General features: G+C 37.1%; 1 protein-coding gene and 1 long non-coding RNA gene across 2 annotated transcripts in view; one reads left to right on the forward strand and one right to left on the reverse strand.

The window, feature by feature from the left end:
* Positions 1–24,848, forward strand: part of MACROD2 (mono-ADP ribosylhydrolase 2) — a 2,026,389-nt gene that overhangs the window by 1,028,016 nt on the left and 973,525 nt on the right. The gene's annotated exons all lie outside the window — the stretch shown is intronic.
* Positions 489–11,396, reverse strand: LOC111559795. Its single transcript, XR_002741061.2, has 3 exons — positions 11,322–11,396; positions 3,207–3,335; positions 489–694 (listed from the first exon to the last, which is right to left on the reverse strand). It is a non-coding gene; the product is annotated as an uncharacterized LOC111559795 (long non-coding RNA).

The raw sequence follows: 24,848 nt of genomic DNA on the forward strand, positions 1-24,848 counted from the left end.
AGGCTGCTCTGAGGACCAAAGGTGAAGAACTTAACCTAGTCCTTAGCAACTAGTCACCATTCAAATTTGTTACCCAGTATTAGTATTGCTGATGTTACTGTCATTATTATTAAACAACTTGTTCACATATGTCCTCGCACTAGACTTGGCTCTGAATTCTTTCAGACTGTTCTGAAACATCAAATGGATCTTCAATGTGCAATTTTTAAAATCACTATTCCAGAGGTTTTGAAAAATAAGTTAACAGGGTGTGAAGGCATTTCAAAACATAGGTTGATCAGAGAAAGGTTGAATGTTTTCAAGCCTCTGAAATGGCTAATTTCCAAAGGAGATGATGCTGTGGAATGTGTTGTATGTGTTGTTGGATTCAGTTTACTCTGTAAACACATTTAGAAGTTTTTTCATGATTTTTCTGGTTTCACAGGGCAAATATGTGTTGAATATATATTATATGCAGATATGTGCTAGAGTCTCCATGAGATCCCAAGTTATATAAATATTCACAATGTTTTTAATAGGATGCATTCATGGTCAGATATATGGTAACATCTCATGAGCAGAAGTTTCTGAAGCAATCATTGCTGGTCTGAATTCAGGAAATAGGAAGTCTTCAGAGTGAAGCTCTGCAGCCAGGAGAGGTGGAAAGTTACCTCCTCCACTTGTTTTCAGGAAGTGGGTCCTGTGACTTCCGTGCCTGGAAGTGGAAAGATCTGGGTTAATGTGGAGAGTCTCAATGAGTATTTTCCAAAAGTTAGACTTTACAAATATCAAGCATACTCGGCCCCCTCAGTTTATGGTAATGAGGGCAAGGCAGCCAAAGTCTTGCCCAAAATGGGGTTTAAATTCTCTCGATGAACTTAATTCTCTTACTGATTGTGTTTGTGAAACCCCCCAAAAAGAAGGCTTTCTTCAGAAGCTCTTGGAGGAATCTGTCTTCAAGTGACATTGATGCTTCATGTAATGCTTGTGTTTGAAGATATCATCTATTTCACTGCAGACTAAAAACTACAGATTTGGTATATCTGTGTGGTCCATCAGTATCCACACCTGGGATTTCACTGCACATTTTCTCAGGAGCTCACTTTTAAAGGCCACAAATCCAACATTAATGCTGGCTTGAAAACTAACTAACAAAGCTCATTTTCAAACATAGCCTCCTTTAGTAGGGAGCTGATGAAATACAGGAGATCATATGTGAGTTTTGTGTTTTAAATTTCATTTAAAACATCTGTGTCAAGGATTCTTCAGGACATTTAAAAGTACTCTTTAATATTTAAATTATTGCAAATAATTCTGTGGTTTTCTCATGGGAATTTGTATTTGTAGAAAATAATAAAGTCTAGAAGGAACAGATAAGATTGTATTTATTAAAATAAAAGCAATGCTTATACAGGTGAATTCATCAGTAAGCATTCTGTGACTATTTAGTATGTGCAAAGTAGTGTATATATAAGTGTGTGTGTGTGTGTGTGTGTGTGTTAATTACATAACTTAAAAAATAGTCATCTTATAGTAACATATAGAATTTAGTCTTTTTGTAAAAATCCCAGTTATTTTATATATTGCTCTTCTGGATGAAGGAATGGCATATAAAAATGGCATATAATGGAATAATCAGTGGACCGACCTGATAATGTTTTAAGAATAGAGAAATACCGTGGGTGAAGGAAACTCATTTCAATGTTGACTTGGATCTGATTAATAACGTTAAAAGGAATGATATTCTCTGGAGATCTTAATGATCTGTAGTCCTGGCTATAACCCAAAATCAGTGATTTAAAATGATTCTCTGGTTGGGTCAGTTTTGATACATAGCTGATGGGTTAGGTGAGACAGAAAGTTAAACTGATCGTTTCCCTGGGACCCATCAGTTGGTCTGGGATTTCACTTGAAACCATAAATCCCCAGCTTCAGAAACGGGCCATTTTCCCTGTGTCAGTGAAAGAGTTTTGGAAACATGATCAGTCTGAGCATTAATAGGTGGGAGATAGATAACAGGTTTTTTTAATGTGAATTTAGAACTTTGGGAAGGATGCAGCTTGAATAGTGCTACAGAAGGAGGGACACACTTTAAGTTAAGAAGCTGAGAATGGTTATTTTGGAAGTGGCAGATTTGCCAGCCTGCTTTATTCAGATACCTTTGGAGACAAAGGGTCAACTCTACCTGGACCTGGGACCTTTGCTTAAAAAAACCCTGAAAAGGCCCTTGTTTCAGCAAGGACCAAGAAAAGTGAAAACAGTGTTCCTTAACCTTAATATGTAGAGTTAACTTCAATAATCCAGAACTCTAATTAGCAGCCTTCAGATGGAGCCAGAGGGGAGCAGCTCAATGAAAGGTATTGACAATGAAAGGATACCACCTATTACTCATATGCTTTGCTCTGGGATCCCCTAAATCATGGGGTTGGGGGGATGAGTGAGCATAGAAACATATCTGTCTTTGAGATTGCTCAGGATTCTTGATGGGGCACTCAAAAGAATGTTCTAACTGTTCATAGAAGTACAAGCTGAGTAAATGAACATGTTTTAAAAAGTAGCCAAGTCTTTAGAGCCAGGAAGAGAGAGATCAAGACAAGGGAGAATTCTGTATCTTTCTGTGAGACTAGCCTTTTCCCCATATTTATTTAGTTTCACTATGAAATTCTGCAGGTCATAGTAAAGTATCTCCTTGTCTTGTACACAGCTGACTGGGCCTGCTGCTGCTTTTGGTTACCTCCTAAACAAGGGAAATGATTTCAGATGCCTTCTGCTTTCCCCAATCCATCTCAAACCTTGAACGGTATCAGTACAAACAAGTAAAAAAGTTTTATTCACCCCTCCCCTCAGATGTCTGCTCACTGGCTGTACATGGACGGGAGTCTCTTACCCTGGGCATCCCTGATGCCATCACTGATATTACATATACCATCACTAATGCCATTCATCATTTAAAAAACAAACAAACAAACAAACAAACAAACTGCCTACACATCAAAAACAAATAGCCAGTTCTTGGGTAGACTCTAACTAAATGTTACTGAAAGGAAAATTCTCAACCTCCACAATGAATATATTTAAGCCTGAATTTTTGTCAAACATCCTTGAAAGATAGACCTTAGGAATTAAGCTTGTGTACTTTTCAAAGGAGCAACATGGTGCTTAAAAAGATGTAATGTTCCTAATGCCTCTCAGCTGAAAAGACAGGACTAGGATTAGGACCAAGTTACCTTATTTTCACTCTTCAGTTTAATTTATTAATCTATTACTTGTTCATTGCCCACTTCAGAAAGGGATTATTCAGACCGAAAATCAAGTTCTTTTTGAAAATAGAGCTGACTTTTGCAGGGTAGACAGACCTGTAAAGGATAAAGGCAAGGTAAGGTGAAATATTTTTGTTGGCAGTAGAATGGAGTCTGGACTTGTTTGGGCATGGACTGGATTGGGACTCAGTTATTCTATTTGCACTACTTTAATTAATGCTTCAAATCTACAAATACATAGTGAATAAAAGAAATTGGGACTATTTGGATCAAAATGGTTACTGTGACCATTCACTCATTCATCCATTCATATATAAGACATTTACTGAGTTCCTACTAAGCTATTAAGTGTTTTAGTTGATACAGAATGTACTCCTATGTACAAAGCATTCATGATCTCTGCCATTCTAGGTCAGGGCAGAGGGAGATACAGACAAGTTAACACATGCATATATCACATAATCACAGATTATGGTAAGAACTGTGTTAATATGGCAGTCAATGCTTCTTTTTGTTTGGTTTCTTCTTGTTGTTTTATATCTAGAACTAATTTGAGGCCACCCGGTAGAGAAAATAATGTATTTCTCTTTCTGGATAAGTGGCATTAGGATCACTTTTCTGAAGTGAAATCTTTTATTAAAACATGGATTTCCCATCTGCAATATTCTTCATAGCAAGCTTGCAGCATTGTGTCAGAACTGGTCTAATGATCTTGCTCACAAAGTAAATAAAACACAGTGGTGTCTCTATTTCTAGAATTTAAGTGTTGTAATGTATCTGTCTAGGAGCTAGTTAAAATGCATATTGTCCTGACATTTCAATTAGAAGTCTGCTGACTTCATTGTCTAGCACAAAAAATCATTATTATTATTTTATTTTTATTATTTGCAGATGGGTCAGGTTACCATCAAAACCTTATTATTATTATTATTGATAATACACTAATGCAGTAGGCTGACATAGAGATTGACAAGTTGATTGTTACAGTATATTAATTAATCTAACGTAATATTATACATTTTCCCTGACTCCGTGTAGCCTTTAAGATGTAAGAGAATTTGAGCAAATCTTGTCCCACTATTCTCAGAGATTAGATGTTATAGAAAAGACTAAAAGGATAAAATGATTTGATAACCATTTCAAAAGAAGGCTATAATAAATACCTTAATGCAACATATGCCATAAACCAGAGAATTGTAAGTTTTTAGGCATGCATCTAGTTTATAATTCTAAAAGCCAAATTTATATACTTAAATATGTACAAGTAATGGTTCACTTGCATGCCTGAAAGCTACAAGAAATTTTTAAAAAATGTTAAAAACTTGGAAATTGTGGTTTCTTCAATTTTTTTTGAAAATCAGATTAAAAAAAGACCCTTCTGCCTCTGATGTTTTAGAAATATTCCTGCTTGAAAGCAAGAATCTGAAATAAAAGAAAATGACAATAGCTTTCTAGGCTCTAATCCTGTGTTCCCACTAAAAATATCTTTTCGGTGGGCATGACATTAACCATCCTATCTTATAAATACAGTAGAATATTTAATGATCTTCCATTGTATTCTGGAAAATAGACTTTGTGTTCTCTTTCTCTTTCTTTCTCTCAACCCTCCCCCTGTCCCTACACCCCCACCGGCTCTTTCTGGTACTTTGCCAGAGCTGTCCGCTTCTTTCTTGGAGTCCGGTAATTGAAGGTAATTTTTTTGGAGATGGTTTCAATTATCTAAAGCCAGTGGAATGTTTAACTGCCCCTTGCTATTGGTGAACTTGTTTACATTGGGATTTCAGATGAATTTAGATTACATGCAACCAGATGTTATCTGCTATGGTAGCTTAAAAAAAAATGTATGAGAGAGGGAACTTTACTACCATATTTAGGTCAATGACCCACCAGTTTTATAGAAGTATGCCCCTTTGGGTAAACTTTTGGTGTAAACTTTTAATCACAACCAGTGAATATTCAACTATGAGAGCATATGGTTTGTGTGCAATAAATAAGCTTTAATTTTCCATGTGTCCTTATAGTTTGTGATACTGATCAGAAAATCCTGTCTCACAACAACATTTTGCCACCTATCTAGTTGGAGATAGTAAAATTATAAATTAAAATTAATTCATGTTCGCATTGTGCCTAACCTTCACAGATTTGCTGTCATGCTACCCAGATAATACAAAATAAATGTTGTGATATTTAACAAGAAAAAAAATATGAAGCAATATAAGTCACCTGTAAAACAACAACTAAATGTTCTAGTCTGCAGACAATTGAAGACTTATTTCCTTAACTGACAGCTTAAATGAAGGCTTAGTAAGATATATTATTTATACAGGTTGAACTTTAAAATCTAAAAGAAACGCTGAATACACAAATTTTAACTTCAAAAACAGATAAATTAGGATGGAATTAATCTTATGAAAGAATTATTTGCTTTATCAAGGGATCCAGAATTCACTTAAGAACCTTTTTTTTTTAAAGTTGGCTTTCAACATGATTAAAATATGATTTAGCCTTCAAAGTTTAATTGCATATAAATTTTCAAAAAATAATACATCCTTGTTGAATCTTCAAGTAGGCATCAGGTGTGATTATCTTCACTATTGATAGTGGGAAGCCATCCAAGAAATGTTTTAGGAATTAAATAGGAGAATATATACTCATACACATATAAATGCATACACAAATACATATATGCACATGTATGTACACATGCATATAATATGTATATCAGCATATATGCATGTAATTTATTTCTTAGGGTTTAGCATACTAACTAAACATAGTTGACAGACACTCAATTGAATGAATAAAAAAACAAATTAAATGTTTTACAATCTTTGCAAGTAGAAGAAGGGATACCAGGCAGGAGTTTTCACCTTTGAGGGTTGTAACCACTGTCAAAATCATGCTCAGGGAAGAAAGAGTAGGTTAGGGGAGAAAAAAAAAACAAAAAAACAAAAAAAAAAAATCAAAAAACGTTCTTCACCTCTCTTCCCACTACCTATTCTACTATGGTCTCTCATTGCATTTACCTAACTGGAAGCCAGATGGCAAGGATGCCAGTTGAAACAGTAGATAGGGGTCAACTTCCTACTTCTTTCTAGTCAAAAAGCAGGGCAGAGAAGTATGGAAATGGATATGGAGGAGCAGAGAAGAAAAAGCCCATTTGTATCTCCCATGATCCTACCCAGGGTGGTTCTCATAATCTGAACTTGGTGGAAAAATGCCATTGACAATTATTTTACCACTGTAGAATTATAACCTTTCTAGGCAATGAATCTCAATAGTAATCCAAACACTATTTCTTTTTGATTCAGACTTGTTTTTTTTTTAAATGAGAATTCTGATTATGAACCAAATACTTAATAAATATTAAGACTTCATATGAATATTTATTTTATTTTCAATATATACTGTATATGGACCCTTAATTGTCAACTGTACACACAAAACACATTTGACAAATCAGTGTTAAGTTGTAGAATAATTTGAGAGATAAAATATGAAATACTAGCTATCATTTTTATTTGGATTTTACCCATCTTATAGATTCATGTTTACAAATAAAACTTAAGAGATTAATTATTTACTAAGTTATAAGAGGTACTAAAGTATTTTAAAAGACAATTTAATGGAAAAGAAGTTAGACAAAAGATAGATTAATTGAAAAAAAGAGAGTGTCAAGTCTAAAATAGTCATGTCAAGCTCACTAAATTTCAAAGGGTTAAATTCATATGGATGTAAGGCTTTGAAAACTCATAGAGAGTATATTCTCTAGAATTAAGCTAAATATTAATAACAAAATGTGTTTAATTAAAAAACACCTAAATATTTAGAAATTAAAAATGACCTAAATAATTATGGAATTAAAATATCATAAGGGACATTAGAAAATATTTTGAAATGAATGACAATTAAAATGCTCATATCAAAACTTGTGAGATGCAGCTAACCAAGTGCTGAGGGGGAAATTTATACACCCTGAAAGGCATGTGTGAGAAAGTAGGGAAAGCTGAAAGTCATTGATCTAAGTATTTAGCTCAAGAAGCAAAAGTACAAGAAAGGTAATAAAGATAATAAAAGAAATTGATGCAATAAAAAACAAAGACATTATAGAGAGCTTTGAAACAAGGACTAGTTCTTTAAAAGATCAATAAGATTGCTAAACTCTAATGTAATTGATGCAGAAAGTGAGTGAGCAAGAAAGCACAGTCTACCAATATCAGCATTCATGACCAATCTTACAAAATTTTTTTAACAAAAAAAAGATATATGGATAACTTTATGCTAATATGTTTGAACATATTTTAACTTCACAAATTCCTTTGACTTAAAGTATATAAATACTCATAATTTTTTAAAAGAAATTTAAACTATTATTTAAAGCCTTCCCACAAAGAAAACACATAGGTATCTTTATTATACTAGATATCTTTACTTACACACTGTGTGGGATGTAGGTTAATATAGCCATCATAGAAACAGTATAGAATTCCTAAAAAAAACTAATGATAGTACTGATATATGATCTAGCAATTCAGCTTCTGAGTATATATCCAGAGGAAGTGAAATCAGTATTTCATAGAAATATTTGCACCCCCATGTTCATTGTAGCATTCTTACAATAGCCAAGATGTGGAGACAACCCAAGTTTCCATCAGTGGATGAATGGTAAAGAAATTGTACACCTCTATCTATCTATCTATCTATCTATCTATCTATCTATAATGGAATCTTATTCAGCCATAAAAAGTAGAAAATCCTGCCATTTGCGACAACATGGTTTAACCTGGAGAAAACTATATTAAATGAAATAAATCAGAGAGAAAGAAATACTGTTTGATCTCATATGTGAAATCTAAACAAGTCAAACTTATAGAAGCAGAAAGTAGAATAGTAGTTGCCAGGGAATGGGGTTGGAGAAATTGGGGAAATGTTAGTGAAAGGGTACAAACTTATAAGTTCTGGGGATATGATACATAGCGTAGTGATTATAGTTAACACTGCTATAATGGACACTTGAAGTTTGCTAAGTGAATTTTAAGTGCTCTCAGCACACACACAAATGGTAACTATGTGAGGTGATATATAATGTTAATTAATTTGATTGTGGTAATCATTTCGCAGCATATAGGTATATAAAATAATCACATAGTACACCTTAAATACATATAGTTATCATTTGTCAAAGAATAAAAGAAAACTAAAACACTAGCCCAAAAATTAGGCCAACAAAAAATATAAAGAAAAATCAGCATTTTAGGAATAGGTAGATTCCTAGGAATCCAACAAAATGTATGCAAGACCTCTACGTAGAAATTTCAAAACATTTCTTAGAGAAATAAATTAAGTCATAAATCAATGGAGAGATGTGCCATGTTCATTGATTAAAAGACCAAAAATAAGACATTGATTCTATTATAGCTTATCTTTAGATTAAGTGTAATAAATAAAAATTTTCAGCAACTAACTTTGTGTATGTGTGTGTAATATAGCAGGTTGGTTTTAAGATCTATCTATAGCTATAGCTATCTATGTCTATAGCTATCTATATCTATATCTATATCTATATCTATATCTATATCCATATCTATATCTATATCTAATCATCTACCTATATATAATTAAATATAGGGGCCCAGAGTTGCAAAGACAGTCTTAAAAGGAACAAATTTGATGGACTTATACTTCCAAATATTAATATCTATTATAAATTATTGGGACTAGGTATAAAGCTTCTGGAATTTTGGTGATGCTTTATAATTTGTTCTAGGAGGGTGATACAGGATATTGTAGAAGTTCACTTAGTCATAAAACTTAAGATTTGTCTACTTTGTTGTATGTGTGTTATATTCCAATATTTCCAAAGCCAATATGGCAAACAAAATATTAAAATTTAACATTGATTGAAAATATAGATTATTCTCTATGCTTTTCTACATGCTTATAATACTTTAATAATTTCAAAATAGATAATTCATAAAAATATTTTTGTTTTAGGCTGTATTTTGATTACAAATTTGTATATGGCAAAATGATCCCAAACTTTGTGTCCACTGTATGAAACCACAATATTCCCTTCATCAGACCCTAGCAAAAATTATTGCAGAATGAGAATATGTGAAAAGTCTGGTAAATGCTTTACATTACAAAATCCTCTACATCTATCATCTGGGGAATAATGGTGGGGTGCCGGACAGACAGGATTAGATTGATAGCCAGGAAAAATCCACAACAACAATAGAAAATGGGTGTTTGGGAAAAAGAAGGACCCAGAACACTCTGAGTACTACAGCTGTCAGTGAGTAAATGTTCATTTGATAAACTACCAGATCACCTCTAAAAGTGCTTTTGTCCAAGGGCAGTTCACTCAACACTCAATTACTCAGGGACTCTGTATCTGGGCCTTCAATTTTTCTCCATTTTAAGAGCCACTGTCTGAGGGATAAGAGAAGAAAGTAGCTCAACACTCTGCTCTTTCATATTTGTTGTCTTCTGTTGGCCTGAGAGGACTTTTATCCAGGTTTCCTCTGAAATGTTTAGGGACAAATGGTCAAATCTAGAGTTAAATGCAACATGTTTAATCATGGTTTAACATTTATTTAAAATATACTATATTATTGTTATCAATGTTTCATTGGCTTGTAGTAAAATGCAACATGCTTTGTCTATTTTCAGTTTGACTAAATTAATTTGAAAAGAGAAGTTTAAAAATCTAAAATTTGGGTTTTCTAGTGGGACTTATTTTTTGAAGGTGATGATCATATCTAGGAAATGTTACCTTACAGGTTGTTTTTCATATTATTATGATCAATGATCATTATCAACCAATATTTACTCATTTTCTTGTGCATATACAGCCTAATAGACACAACATGGAGGAAAAATATATATATATATATCTAGGTTTAATGTGGTGCAAACTCCAATGCCTACAGGGACCAGTGACATAACCTAAAAGAGCAAAGTGGTAATGGTGTAAGAAAAACAACAAAGGGTATGCCATTATAAATGGAGCCTGATCATTTGCCTTATTGCCCTGAAGACATAGGGAGTGGTATTAAACTGGAATTTTTTGAACAGGACAGGCTCTACTCAGTTTCAGCTGATTATAGCCCTGCAGGAATTTCGACATACTGCTGCTTTATTTTGCAAAAGAAACTTGAAATATCTCTCTCCTAAACAAAACAACAACAACAACAACAAAAAAAAACAAAAAAAAAACACAAAAAAAACAAAACACAACAAAACCCATGAAATCTTCCAATTAAAAAAAAAACAATCTAGTTATAAACTAACACACACTCTATTGCTATCACCATGGGGCAAATAAAATGCTTTCTGAGGGCTATTTATGGTATGGACCTGTGAACCTCAGCCTTCCAACATACTCAGAGGAAATAGGACACACAATTTATATAAAAAGATATGGAATAATACTAAATACTACACGCATTTATTTATTTATTTATTCTCTCATACAATAGTATTTACTAAGAGCCTTCTAGGCCCAATGCCCTGTGTGAGTTACTAGGGTTACTAAGATGAACAAAAATGTTTTCTGTTGTAAAGCAGCCCCCGCTCTGGGAGAAGAAAACAAGTCATTAGTTATTAAGCAAATCTAATACAGTAGGAACAATTGGTACTGTAGAATTTCAGAGGATAGACGCTTTGCGGACGTTTTTCTTGAGGACACAGGAAATAATTGGGAAGTAATGAGTCCCCCCCCCCCCAGCTTTTTTGTAATTTATAAATACTATGTCTCATCTATCTGGGATACACTTTAACCTAGAAACAAGAAGCAAAAACAAGTCATAAAACAACCTCACAGTCAACTTCTAAAGGAAGTACTGTCATGGAAATGTGAGAATGACAAGGGATCTCTTATTAACTAACAGTTTCCACATCCTTTTTAAGCATATCTTTAATTACACTTAACTAAGCAGAGTTAGTTCTTCTAAATGGGTTATGCTATCAGCTAGTTAGCTATCTTTGTTATCTACACACACACACACACACACACACACACACACACACACATTTATCCACATAGTATTTTATTTCTTTTGCCACTGAAGACAATCTTACTTTAGCTTCAAATTAAGTAACAGCGACAGCCACTTGTTTACCCCCTTGGAACTATGGTGCAGCCACAGAGAAGGCACATAAGTGAATAAATTGTCATCAATTCTAGAGCACTTTGGTTGTGATAAATGGAACCTGTTTTCTCTGGGAATTCTGAGTGGATTATTATTCAAACTACTTACTATTAAATGTGTTTTATTCACCAACAGAGGCAGTAAAGGTCCCAATGCTCCATTTTTCTGAATAACCTTATCAGCATTCACTCTGGTATATACAACTTTGTAGACTTGGGAGGAGTGCTTGATCCCTACATATCTTCACAACTTCCCTTTAGGCGGTCTCCCCCAAAGTTATAATATTGTGAAGAGTATCGAGTTAAGGATCACTCTTTGAACATGGATGGATGGAAGAACAATGTATTCATTTGTGATAAAAATCTAGATATGAATGACGTAATGAAGTATCGGTTTAACTAATGAGATGGGAAGCTCCAAAGACCTCCTGGCTGTTTTGCTAAATAAAATGGCAACCTTCAAGCATAAAAACAATTGTTGGAAAAGCGTCTGTCAAAAGCAAACCCTTCAGTATCTCATGGCAGATGTTTTACTGACAGAAAAGAAGAGACAGGAATTTCCTATAACCGTAGTTGGCTTTAAGGAATACAAAATTTAGCATGTCTTTCATCATTGTAATAATATGGTAATGATTAAATTCACCTGCAGAAGCCCAAGGCGTCTGTTTGTTTCCTGGGAACTTCCAAGTGTCTTGTGTACAGACTTGTTCAAGTGGGAGTTTGTGAGTGTAAGAACAGCAAACTCCACCTTATCTCACACGGCGAAGGAATGGTATGTTCTACTTAATTGAATATTCTTGTTGGAGCACTCTCACACATACCACACATTTTAATTTTCAAAGAGTAAACTTTAGTTAGCATTAAAGTGGCACTCACATGGCTTATAGCTTGCTTTGATGCAATAGTGGAACTTTGTCTCCTTTATCCCCTACCCTGTAGTTCCTCTATGTTTAGGTACTTTCCCAGCTTTGGCTAGAATTTACTCATAGACTTTTGTAGTTCTTGTATTATGGAACCATCCCAGCCCCCAGAGATGCCCAGAATTTGTGCTCTGCTTCAGTCAAGCCACATTATCAACCACACTTTCATTCCTTAAGGGCTGTTCTGGTAACTGGCTAATTCTTTATTGGACCAATTTGAGGTACAGTGTTTGGTTTGATAATTGTATAATATGTTGACCTTCCCTGAATAATATTTGATTTAAAGGGCTTGATTTTGCCTCTTGTGACTTGATTAGAATAATCAAATAACTTGGAATCATGCAATTACTACAACCTTTTATGATACAGAGAGCTTACGTTTCATTGCTAGCATAAATTCTTCACTTCCATAAACACAGAGGTTGTATTCATTCAGTGCCTATGGTTATTCTGGGCATAGTACTAGGTGCTTTATAAAAAAAAATATTTTCATCTCTTTTTAAAGACACACAAATAGGGGCGCCTGGGTGGCGCAGTCGGTTGAGCGTCCGACTTCAGCCAGGTCACGATCTCACGGTCCGTGAGTTTGAGCCCCGCGTCGGGCTCTGGGCTGATGGCTCAGAGCCTGGAGCCTGTTTCCGATTCTGTGTCTCCCTCTCTCTCTGCCCCTCGCCCGTTCATGCTCTGTCTCTCTCTCTGTCCCAAAAATAAATAAACGTTGATAAAGATACACAAATAAACAAAAACAAAACAAAACAAAACAAACTGTGAGATTGGTTCGATGGAAGTTTTGGAAATTATCATCTCCTAACAGGAGAAATTATCATCTCCTGCTTTCTGTTCTCTCTGTACAGTGTCTGTGTTATGATCGCAGCATGTTGCTCTTGGGCTGGCTGGCTACTCTTTAGAAAGGCTGAGTACTTTGCTTCTACCAACGACAATGTTCAATTATTAAGAGTCAGTTTTCCCTCAAACCTGTTTATGCCAATTGATGTAACATTATGTGGACAAGAAGACAGTTGTTTCTATGAAAAAATCTAAGATACTGCAAAATTTTGATAAAAGCCAGTTGCTTTAAAACATGTTGTCAAAATGGGGTGCCTGGGTGGCTCAGTTGGTTAAGTGTCCTAATCTTGATTTTGGCTCAGGTCTTGATCTTAAGGTTTGTGGGATGGAGCCCTGAGTCTGGTTCCATGCTATTGGCGTGGAGTCAGCTTGGGATTCTCTCTTTCCCTCTCTCTGCCCCTCCTCCACTCATTCTCTCTCTCTCTCTCTCTCTCTCTCTCTGTCAAGATAAATAAATAAACTGAAAACAAGTGCTGTCAAAGTAGATGTGGGTAAGAAGTAAGATCCCTTTAGAGGATTAGGGGAAAATCATTAAAAAAAACTAGGAAAATTTTCTGCTCTGATTGCCTTGTCATGAAATTCTACTCCATTCAACTTTAAAGAGGCTAGAAATAATAATAATGCATTATGAGGGAGGTTAGTACAAGAAATACAACTTGGAATTTCAGCTAGTGGACTCTACTGTATTGATCAGGTTTCATTTGCAAACAAAACTAGAAACAGAAACTGTCTGTCTGTCTGTCTATCTACCTACCTACCTACCTATCTATATTTTTCTTTTTTTTTTTTTACAAGTATGCACACCTGCTCTCTGACATCTAGGGAAATGTTTGTATCTGACCGTTGAGTCAGCCCTTAATTTATCCTTTGTCTTATTTGGGTAATTAGTGAGGAATATCAACCACTTAAATGAGGTCCTCTAAATGTTAAATATGGAACAGGAAACACCTTCCATATAAAGTTGCAAATAATCTATAATATGTGGGACTGTGAAGATGAATTAGGCAGCTGGAGAGCAGGAGCTGTTCAGGGGCTGAGGGGTTGAGATGCAGAACCTGAAGTGAGAGCCTAATCCTAATCCTCTAGGAGTGGAGTTCCAAGATGCAAAGTGCCAGAATGCCAGGCCATCCCACACATATGTGAGAATGTGAGGGAAAATGAGGAAATAGGATGATGAATAAAGAGAAGTATGATGTGGAAATATCAATGGATATGAATGAATGGTTGAAAAGGGTTCTAGTTTGAGGAAAATGAATGGATTCTTAAACTAAAAGAAATATTAGTCAAAGTGCAATGAACAGAAGGAAAACAAAGCAGGACTGAAATATTTACTCTTGGTGCACTTGCATGGCTCATTAAAGTTAAGCACCTGGCTCTTGGTTTTGGCTCAGGTCATGATCTCAAGATTGGTCATGGGATCAAGCGTTTCATGCGTGACAGCACAGAGCCTACTTGGGATTCTCTCTACCACCCCTCTTTTTGCCCCTCCCCTGCTCACATGCATGGGTACTCTCTCTCTCTCTCTGAAAAGAAATAAACTGTATTAAAATTTTTTTTTAATGTTGATTTACTTTTGAGAGAGAGAGAGAGAGAGACAGAGCATGAGCTAGGGAGGGGTGGTGAGAGAGGGAGACACAGAATCTGAAGCAGGCTCCAGGCTCTGAACTGTCAGCATAGAGCCCAATGTGGGGCTCAAACTCACCAACTGCGAGGTCAGGAACTGAGCCAAAGTCCAGCACTTAACCAACTGAGCCACCCAGGTGCCCCAGAAATAAACTGTTTTTAAAAAGAGAAATAGTTTGAAAAATATTCAGGAAAGTGTGTTGTAGAGACTGATTTAAGAGTAAATAAACTATGCAAAATTTGTTGAAATTTCATCATATCAAAAGGGGCTTGCTTATTTCAGATAGTGATATTTCAGGTATTTTAAGTAAGGAGGGTGAAAGATAGGCAATTAGGTGCTTATGATCTAGCACAAAGGGGCAGGGAGATGAGGCTCTCCCCTGGGCCTCCCAGAATGAGTTCCAGAACAATGCATAGGAACTAGGACACCAGAAGAGCTCACCTCCTTCACATGCTCAAGACAGTAGAGGATCAGGAGATTTCTACCACCACCATCACAACAACTGCCTATTAATGCTCCCAAGCAAAAAGCTATTCTCAGAATGATGTTTCAAGAAACCCAGATAACTCTGGGATGAGGCTTACCTGTCAAAACCAAGAGCTCCCTTCCTCCTTTCCAGAGCATGTGCAGGCAAATCCAATTGGAGAAACCCAATTTGCATTCAGAATCCTCACTCCAAAGAAGAATAGAAACTGGTGGGTTTTGCTGTCTGTCCTCAGCAGTACAAGAAAGCTCGCTAGAAGTGTAGGATTGATATGGGTGTCAACCTACCTATTAGATTTACCTGCAAGTGAACAGGCTTGGTCTCTGTGGAAAAATTGATACGTTAAGGTGCTATTATGCTGTTATGTATTCAGTTACAATAAAATGTGTGTTTTTTAACATATTTCACTGACCAATGGTAAGACTCCTTAGAGTTTTATAGAAATTCAAAATGATGTTACACTGTTGTTTTTAGAGTGTGTCTTAGAAACAATGAAACATAGCATGACTCACTTTTCATCTCCACTTGAACTTTGTCCTTCAATCAGCAAAATTCCTATCACAATTTTGTAGAACAGGAGGAGTTTTAATGCTTTACTTCCTGCCCAGACCCCCTTTTTCAGATAAGTTAGAAATTGAAACTCAACAAGGCTGTGACTAATGCTTCATAGCTAATAAGTGAAAGAACCACGACTCTGTCTTAGCTAAAACCCACACTCGCTTAGCCACTGTGTTGTTCCTTTCACTTCCTTCTGACAGTGCCATTAACTGTTAGGTTTTTGTCACCAGGTTTCTCTTAACTTGGCCAAGTTAGAAAAGCTGTGGTTTAAAACCAGTTACTTGATGCCCAGACCAGTGCATTTCCTTTAATCCAAAGAGGAAAGAACTGTGAGGATTTGAGTTATTATTTTTATTTTATTTTATTAATGTTTATTTTTGAGAGACAGAGACAGAGCATGAGCAGGGGAGGGGCAGAGAGAGAGAGGGAGACACAGAATCTGCAGCAGGCTCCAGGCTCTAAGCTGTCAGCACAGAGCCTGACGCAGGGCTCGAACTCTTGAGCCGTGAGATCATGACCTGAGCTGAAGACTGATGCTCAACCGACTGAGCCACCTGGGCTCCCTGTTTTGAGTTATGATAAAGGGGAATGTGTGTAATTATTGCAGGGTAACAACCAGCTCACCCCTCCCTGGAGAACAGAGTTCTCTACCTTGCTTCCCTCTCTACCTAAAGTGGATCCTATCACGGTGCCCCACATAGATATCAGTTTAGTCAGCCCACACAACAAGCATTTATGGAACTGTCATGTGCCAGACCCTGTGACAGGCACTTGGAATCCAACAGTGAGCAAAAGAGAAAAATAAATCTCCCTGTCCCCATAGGGCTTATGGTCTAGTGGGGTAGAGAAAAAATAAGGAAATGTCATGTTGGTGATAAATAGCATGAAACCATTTTAAAGCCAGGTTAAGGACAACAGTTGCCACTACGTTGTTTGCACGGGATCAGTGTTGGGAGCTGAAGACTTTCCTGCAGCTAAATTGAACAGATCTGATGGAAATAAAATCTACTGGGTAAGTGTGGGGAGGAGCAGAGAATCCAGTGAAGTATTTTGTTACTGTAAGTGGCTATTAAATTATGGTTTTTACTTCTTATGAAGGGAGAACATCTCAGGAGTGTGTCCTGAGATCCATTTCCTAGGACCGTCGTAACAAAGTTACACAAACATCACGGCTTATAACAACTGAATTTTGTCTCATAATCCTGGAAGCCAAACATCCAAAATCCAGATGTCAGTAGTGCCATGTTCCTTATGGAACTTGTATGGAAATCCTCCCTTGCCTCTTCCTAGTTTCTGATTGTTTGTTGCCATTCTTGCATGTTACTTGGCTTGTAGATCCCTCACTCCAGTACCCCATCCCCACATGACATTCTCTCCAGGTGTGTGTCTGTGTCTATGTCCACATTTGTCATTTTTTTTTTTATAAGGACACCAATCATATTGGACTAGGACGAATCCTAATGACCTCATTTTTACTACATCTGTAAGCCTCTGTCTCCAACTAAGGTCACATTCTGAGGTATTAGGGGTTAGGACTTTGAAACACATAGTGTTTTAAACTTGGCATTTCTCTAGCAGGAAAGACAGATGTACATGAAGATAATTCTATTATTAGGTAGAAATAAGTAAGTGCTAATGGTTTTTTGATGTTAAAAAGGAAGACCACTTCTCTCTTTATATAATAGTGAAAGTCCACATAAACCACGGGGATTCCAGCTTCGTTAAATGTACTTCAGTGGTTGGATAGAATGACTGCAGCCAGTTTATTTAGCACTTTTTTTTATTTAATAAATTGTGCTCATTTCCACCTTATTAAGATATCTGTATTTACATTTATATCTATATTTTAAAAGTGTTTATAGATTTTATATCATAGCTGGATGGATTTTTTCCCGTTCCTTTTCCCTCTTGTGTTTTGTGGAGGTGTTGGAAAGCTTGGAAGTCTGACTGCCAGAAAATGTAGTCATGGTGTGTAATTGGCTGTCTCCACTCAGGCAGACGGGAGAACCTCTAGGGTTGATCAGACTAGCCTGTGATGAAACCATGATTGCATATGAGGCAGCTGGTCCCTTGCTGCAAATGCTGATTGCATAGCATTTTGCACTTTGTCTCAGGAAAAGTCCAGCAATTGTACTGTGCTTTCCTGTATCCTGGTCCATTCATTATGGGTGTTGACCTGGGCCACTGGGGACAGCATAGGTCAGGCTGATCCTGGGTCTCCAGCCACTCCACCAAGACAGCAAGTTTAAAAATATGCCCCTTAATTTGATCCTTCCCCAAAGAAGCCCAAAACATATAGGATTCTTGGCAAAATCTGTCATCATCACATTATAGAAGATTTATAAAACCTTCCTAAAGATTGCTATGGGATTCTAGAAGTTCCTCCAGTGCCTTCTGGCCACTCTGATCAACTTATCACGCTAATGAGGGGAGGAGAGAAGAAAAACCGTCATCATCCCAGGTGTGCGTCTTCTCACACTTGCCATTCTGGACTCAGATGAGAGAGGTCTGATTACAGGAATTATTAATTATGACCCCAAATTTCTATAGAGAACATTTTTTGTCCTTCCTTGAACAAGTATAGCATGACACTATATATCCCTCTTGGGTTTTTATTATAATCATGCCACATTTGTTTACTGATTTTAAGAAACTGAAAGATCTTAAGACAGAAGATAAACTAAACTCCCTCCCACCATGTTTTGAAATAATTTTTCCACCATTTGAGCCACAGATATCTCTTCCTGCCCCCCTATTTTTGTTACACTGAATAAATTGTTTCAGCTTAGCTATAGGTTGTTTCCTGAAAATTTATCTTCTGACTTCCAACAGAATTTCTATTTAGAAGCAAGTACTTTTATTCTCTCCCCCCCCAATATATAAAGTGTGTAGTTCCAGTTTTATTGGCAAGATTATGTTTCCTTTGTTTGGTTTTTGTTTTTTTGTTTTGTTTTGTTTTTTGTTTTTTGTTTTTTGTTTTTTTTTAACAGCAGCTTTATAAAACTGGCTCACATGCTGATTTTGTTCCAGAATTGGAGAGTTCAAACATTTGTAAATCCAAAAACATGTTCCTAAACAGAAATTCACCACACTGTTGAGGAGCATGTCAATAATGATAGCCAGAATTGGCAAGGGCAAAAGGAAAAAGAAAAAAAAATGTTTTTGACATGTGAGCTTTGTAAGACTTATAGGACTAAATAATTGGCATTACCCATCTTCCTTACTTTAAGTAGAAACTTTTAGAAAATCAGCACCAGTCAAAAATTTTAGGGGCACCATGCGACCATTTAGATAGTTACACAGTTATTCTAAGAGCTTCCTTAAAATCTATGCTGAACCACATTCATCTCTTCCTCTGTAGCAGAAACACACAGCAGAAGAAAGCACCTAAATAATTTCACATTATCCTTTACTTGAAAAATGAACTATGGTCCCAAGTTATTAGAGCCCTAATAGACGCTGCTAAAACAAATGTACAGGGCAGGTCATTTGATTTTAAGGTTATGGGTAAATGCATCCAGATGACAACAAATAACTTAAATAATGATTATCATCAATGCTACTCACATATACATAAGATTTGGGGACAGAACATTCCTTCTATTTATGCTTTGTTTGGGTATTTCTTAAAACCATATCTGTTCCTATTAGTCCTTGAAATATCCATTAATTTACTTATCCGTATTTCCATTGCTTTGTTTTTAAATATTTTCAGCTTAATAACACAAGGAAAGCATAAATAGAAACAATAATAGTAATAATAATAAATAAATAGACTAGGAAGTAAATTAGCCTACAGTGGTGTTGTTGTTATTTTTTTAATAGGCATCAGTGACTCCGCTGCTGTGTCTGAAAATGTCTTGCTGATCTCAGGACCTCCTGGAAAAGTTCACACCTAATTGTACAATGAGTTTAAATACCTATTTTTAGGTTTGTTTCTCCTATGGGTTTCCTCCCAAGTCACCAAGTAAACCTGGCTTCAATTTACTTATTTTGGAGCAACGTCCTCAACCTGTGCTGTGGTCTACTGCTACCACACATAAAGATAGAAAGAAGCAATGCTGCCTGATGCTAGTGACAACTAGCTCCTTGTGTGGCAGACAGATCCAAAATGGATTAATGTTCAGGCCAGGCCCTTTCACCTGTATTCTCTTATGAGGATTGACAGAGCAGTGAGTGTGGCTTGTCCACAGACCTTCTGATTCCTCTGCCACCTTTGAGTTGACACCACTTTCTGATCTGAGACAGTGTGTCATTTGGGGTTAGTAGTTTTTGACATTTGTGAAGTCTTGCAATGGATTTCCAGTGTGATGGGAGGAAGAAAGGTAGAAGGAGGGAGGGAGGAAGGGAGTGACAGGAGGGAAGGAGGGAGAGGGAGGGAGGGAGAGACAGAGACAGAAAAATCTCCTTTACTAAATGTCAATTGTGCCTTTTTAATTAGTAGTTTTAGAGCCATAATAACTTTCCCATATCAACAGGTAAACCTTTCTTCAATTATCTAATCAATGTGCATAGTATGCTCACACTTGTAAGGCTCAGCAATGGGCAATGAACACAGGGCTCTTTGTTTCCCCAAGTTCTTCTTGCTATTTTTACTGGCCATGGTCTCATCAAAGCAGTTGGGAAAGGTGTGGCTGTAAACTTCAAGGAGGGCGCAGACACTGTTATTTACTGAATTATTTACTTGAGCCATCAACTCTCTTATGACTTAGTCCTTCATAGAAGAAGCTTTCTTTGTGGTAACATCTCTTGGAATTTGCTTGGGAAATCCACCTCTGTCCATGTCAGCCATGTGGTCTGTGTTGAATTGACCATCTTCAGCTTCAAGGGAAGGCCTTAATGTGTTTAAGCATATTATTATTTCCCATTGCCTTGGATGTAGTGTTTTGCTTAGCGTTGGTCATGTGTTTTTAACAAGTGAACTTCAGAGACCCTGCCAGACTCTGGGCTCTATCTCTGGTTATGAATGAAGAAACATAGAGCCCTTTAGGCTGTTGGCAGGCAGATTATGACCCCAAAGAGACCGATAATAGCATGAAATATAAAGTATAAGGCAGGGAGAAAAGATGGAAAGAAGTAGTCTTTTGGTCAGTATCATCAGCCCATCCCACCTTTGTATATTTCAGTTATGTGAGTAGTAAACTCCTTTTATTATTAGAGCCATTTTGAGTTGGAGTTTTTCTTACTTACTACCCACATGGACCCACAGACCCACATGACTTGATTGAATTTCAAAATATTTTGTCATTAATTTTTAATTGGGAGATGGGAACTAAATAAGGGCAATGTCAACTATAGCAGACCATCAAGAACAGTGAAAGTTTGACAACAACAGCAGCAACAACAAAAATAATAATAAAAAGGTAAGACCACTGAAGTCCTGTGTAGAAATCATTCAGACTTCTCCCTTTCTCCAAACTGAAGAACAATGGTTTAAACTCATGGCTGTTTGTTTTAATTTAAAGAGTGTAAGTAAATGAACATCCAGACCCCAACCTACAGTAAACAGCTCATTCAAGTAAATTACCTAGGACAAAGAAAACATCTCTGACATAATTTGGGTGGGGGGCAAGCATGAAAATAATAGAGTGCTTGGGAAGCCATAGAGTCCCTGTAAACAACCCAGTAGTTCTAATAGCATTTGGAGTTCGTAGGAAGAAGCAAACCTTTTTAATTTCATACAGCTGGTGCTGCAGTCTCTTTACCCCGTTGAGTTTTCTTCTCCCTTCTGAATAGGAAAACAGAGCTAGCTCTGTCATATTGAGCCAGTCAGTAATGGGCCCTGCCAGGCGTGGAAAAGATAAAAGCCACCACCTGCCTTGTTTCTGCCCCCCCTCCACCCCATTCCCGGTCTCCAGTTGTCTGCACAGCTGCTGCAGCCAGCCATTGTTCTACCCCAGAGTTGCCTTGGGAGCTAAGCGGTCCTAGCCTCAACAGCAGCACAATTGCAGTTTGAATGAAGAACTCCTGGATGGGTTTGCTTTGCACCTTGGCCATGACCTCTTGCAAGGCCATTGCCTGCAAGTCCCAGCGGACATGGCTTCTGTGCCTGCCATGTACCTGGAACTAGAAGGAGCACACACAGCACTCCAGGGTTAAAGAAGGGTTTGTGCAAAGACAAAAGAGGAGAAAGGTATTTATAGTGATATTAGGTGGGCATGAATTCATTTTTTGGCTTTCCAGTGTCCCTTCACCTCACTCTCAGAGAAAAGCCCCCTTTCCTACTGAGAATGTATCACCAGGCCTGACCAGTGAAAGAACTGCGTTCCCTCCTTATAACTGTGACTGGGTCAGAAATAGGCACATGACTGAAATTAGGTCAGCAATAGCCCCTGAGATTCATTCTGTAGACCTGTTTTTTAAAGTTAATTTATTTATTTTGAGAGGGGAGAGGGTCAGTGGGAGAGGCAGAGAGAATCCTAAACAGGCTCTGAGCTGGCAGCCACAAACTGTTGAGATCATGACCTGAACCAAAATCAAGAGTCAGATGCTTAACCAACTGTGACACCCAGGTGCCCCTCCAGACCTAATTTTGAGAATCAGAGGAGTTAGTCCTCTCTTCATTGCTAGATTCTAAACCTAGAGTACACGGAGGCTTATAGTTGCTGGCATCTTTGTCAGTGTATCATGGGTGCCATAATACCGCCTCAAAATAAATTGTCCCCAAACTCAATGGATTGAAACAACAGGCATTTATTTCTCAATCCTGGGCAACAGGTTGGCAGTGATTTGCTTGGACTAGGTTGGGTTGGACTCTGGACTCCAGGTTAGGTTCACATCTGCTCATCATGTGTCTCACCTTCCTTGGATGAGCAGCTACTGACTGATAGGCTGGTGAATGACAGATGCTCATGAGGCAAGACCAGCCATTTTGGCACTAGCCTCTGCTGCCATTAAGTCCAGTAGCATTCATTAGCCAGAGCAAGTCACAGTGCTAAGCCCAAAGTCAAGAGAGCAGAAAGTACACTTCAAATACCACAAAACCATTGCAAGGGCATAGCTATATTATTTTATTGGAAACAGGAGTGGAAGAAATTGAGACTAGTGATCCAGTCTACCATAACATCTTACTAGCACATGGAATATGACAAAAGTCAACATACACAATGTGGGGCGAGACAGAAATGGAAGCCTATGGTTTGAACTCCGAATCCAGCTATATATGAATAGAATTTATTCGTGGACCCTTTATCATGTGATTCCTTTAAGTTTAAGCCTTTTCTGATTGGTTTTCTGTCACTTTCAAGCAACAGAGACCTAATTTTTACAAACTTTATAGATATTATCTTAATATTTCTAATAATCCAGCAGTGTCAGTATTGCTCTTCATATTTCATAGATTAGGAACCCGAGCTAAACAGGGATCAGCTGAATTGTTCTGACCTACCAGTCAGAAAGAGAGCAGGAATTTGATCCCAGGTTAGTCTAGCTGTAAAGTTGGTCTTCTGTCTACATTGTCCACTGGCTCCATTTATGCAGGTGTGTTAGGGGAGAGTTGGCACAACAGGCTCTCTGTTGTGAGAGGAGAATCCATAGAGGGGAATAATTAGATATAAGACTAAAAGAGCAGTTTGGGATGGGCAGAAGATATGAACAGACATTTTTCCTAAGAAGACATACAGATGGCCAACAGACACATGAAAGATGCTCAACATCATTCATCAACAGGGAAATGTAAATAAAAACCACAATGAGATATCACCTCACACCTGTCAGAATGGCTAAAATCAGAAACACAAGAAACAACAAGTATTGGTGAGGATGTGGAGAAAAAGGAACTCTTGTGCACTGTTAGTGGGAATGCAAACTGGGGCAGCCACTGTGGAAAACAGTATAGAGGCTCTTTAAAAAATTAAAAATAGAATTACTATATGATGCCATAATTACACTACTGGATATTTACCCAAAGAATATGAAAATGCTAATTCAAAAGAATATCTGCATCTCTATATTTATTGCAGCATTATATACAATAGCCAAATTATGGGAGCAGCTCAAGTGTCCATTGATAGATGAATGGATAAAGAAGATGTGGTATATATATAAACAATGGGATATTTTTCAGCCTTAAAAAAAAAAGAAAGAAATCTTGCCATTTTCAACAACATGGGTAGAGCTAGAGAGTATAATGCTAAGTGAAATATGTCAGTCAGAGAAAGACAAATGCCATATGATTTCACTCATATGTGGAATTTTAGAAACAAAAGGAAATGAGCAAATTGAGAGAGAGAGAGAGAGAGAGAGAGAGAGAGAAACCAAGAAACAGACTCTTAACTATAGAAAACAGATGGTTACTAGAGGGGAAGTGGGTGGAGGTAGGGGTGAGATAGGTGAAGAGGGTAACAGTACACTTATCATGATGTGCACTGAGTAATGTATAGAATTGTTGAATCACTATATCATAGACCCAAAACTAACATAACACTGTATGTTAACTATACTGGAATTAAAATTTTGAAAAAAGAAAAGAAAAACAAACAAATTAAAAAATAATAATAAATAAAAGAACAGTTTGAGGTCACTCTAACCCTGTGCGTTAGGTGAGGTGGATTCTGTGATGAGCAACGCAGAGCCCCCTTTAGGAAAAAGGACTCACTCGCCCTGCTGCTCGGAGTGAGGCTGGGAGACAGTCTGTAGGTGTTAACCCATTTCTGGAACTGCCTCAGCCAACGAGAACATCTTGCCCAAAGTCATGCCATCTTCCCAGGGTGGCTCACATCTAATTGCTCATTGATGTAGGGGTATAAAGACCTAACCTTCTTACCTCAATTCAGGACAGCTCTGACAGATCAACCCATTTCCAGAACTCCCAAGACTTCTCTTGGGCTGCATTGCAGCTCTCTCTGCCAGATCCAGCTTCAGCCCCTTCCTGTCTGCAGATTTGGATCCCACGAGTCCTTTCTAATAAAGCCCCTATATGCTAGTCTGCTTTCAAGGTAGTTCAACTTACAACACCAAGCCAAATAGTTTGTGTTTTTTCCTAGTGGTAAAACTGAGTGACTGAAGTGAAGTGATCACTCTGGGC

Source organism: Felis catus, chromosome A3 (genome assembly GCF_018350175.1).
Source record: "Felis catus isolate Fca126 chromosome A3, F.catus_Fca126_mat1.0, whole genome shotgun sequence".
Classification (NCBI taxonomy): domain Eukaryota; kingdom Metazoa; phylum Chordata; class Mammalia; order Carnivora; family Felidae; genus Felis; species Felis catus.